General features: G+C 36.4%; 1 protein-coding gene across 12 annotated transcripts in view; it reads right to left on the bottom strand.

Moving 5' to 3' along the window:
• The window catches only part of dock3 (dedicator of cytokinesis 3), a 153590-nt gene that overhangs the window by 30374 nt on the left and 121646 nt on the right, over window positions 1–1570 (bottom strand). The window lies entirely within an intron of this gene.

Here is a 1570-nt window from a genome sequence, read left to right as displayed (position 1 = left end):
TAATAAATTAAATTAAGCGACTTCACTTAAATTAGCATCACTTCACCCGCTGGGGTCTGAACACATTTCCTCCTGGTTCCCATCTGCAGAAAAATCTGCGCTAATTCATCAGTCAGTTGGATCTGTCTGGTCCAAACAGATCAACTGAACTCTGAGTGTTTTACCCTGTGCGGTCCGGTGTGCGCTTCTGCCAGGATTATTTATTTATTTATTTATTTATTTATTTATTTGCGTGGTTTCGCTTCTCCGAAAGGGACAGATGTTACGTCTGCAGCTCCTCCAGACCGCCGCTCTCCTGGGTAACGTGAACCCAGGAGGCTCCATTTGCTAAATCCGCTGGATGAGTTACTTCCAGCGGTTTTTAATTATTCGCAGTAGCGGAGCCACGTCCGCAGTGGTTGAGCAGTGGACGCATGTTACAGTCTAATTAACTTCTGCGTCGCCATTTATTTCCTCAAAATAACTACCGGCTCCTCAAATGGATTAATGGGGCGCAACTACATATTATCCAGGTGGATGCGAAAACATAAATGAACCATTTTTAATTTTGAAGTATTGATTTTATTTTTGAACCCCTTATTTATTGTAAAGTGTTGATTTTATTTTTGAACCCCTTATTTATTGCAAAGTGTTGATTTTATTTTTGAACCCTTATTTATGTTGAAATGTTGATTTTATTTTTGAACCCTTGTTTATTGTAAAGTGTTGATTTTATTTTTTAACCCTTATTTATTTTGTGTTGATTTTATTTTTGAACCCTTATTTATGTTGAAGTGTTGATTTTATTTTTGAACCCTTATTTATGTTGAAGTGTTGATTGTCTGAAAGACCTTACACATGAATTGCTCCATATGGGGTTTGAACCGACAACCTCAGCATTACCAGCACCGTGCTCTAACCTGCTGAGCTAACTCACCTACCTTACAAACTGTTGAGTTTCCATGGACTTAAGAAGAACTGACACAATCTGACCACAATGAAGATTTGATAAAAGTGCTTATATTCCAATGTTTTTCAAAACAACATACATCATATTTTATTTTCCAGAGATTTTGTATTTTGAAGTGTTGATATTATTTTTGAACCATTTTTAATTTTCAAGTGTTGATTGTATTTCAGAGATATTTTTTTATTTAACGTCTTCATTTTATTTTTGAACCATCTTTTATTTTAAAGTATTGATTTTATTTTTTAGCCATTTAGCCAAGTCTCTGTAGAACCATTTGTCTCTGCTAATGACATCTTCAATACATTTTTTGATCCCAGGCTTAGTTTATGGGCTGCAATGTGAAATTAGGCACAAGTATAACTCTGACAGTTTGTTCACCAAGTTACTGTGCTCTCTGAGAGGATCTGTAAGTATTTGACATTGTTCCATGCCCATCGTTGACATTAGTCTCTAACAAAATGTGGATCATCTACCAGGAACACTGCAAAGAGCATGAGTTTCTGTAGTGTAGTGGTTATCCCATGTGCTTCCCATGCAAAAGGTCTCTGGTTCAAAAACAGATTTTACATGTTCTGTTCATCAGAGGTGCTTACTAAAGGTCAACAAGGGTTCTGTGGTGTC

The sequence above is a fragment of the Poecilia formosa genome, unplaced genomic scaffold, assembly GCF_000485575.1.
Source record: "Poecilia formosa unplaced genomic scaffold, Poecilia_formosa-5.1.2 Scaffold18, whole genome shotgun sequence".
Lineage (NCBI taxonomy): Eukaryota > Metazoa > Chordata > Actinopteri > Cyprinodontiformes > Poeciliidae > Poecilia > Poecilia formosa.
The sequence above is the reverse complement of the archived record's forward strand: the minus strand, read 5'-3'. Positions and strand labels throughout refer to the sequence as shown.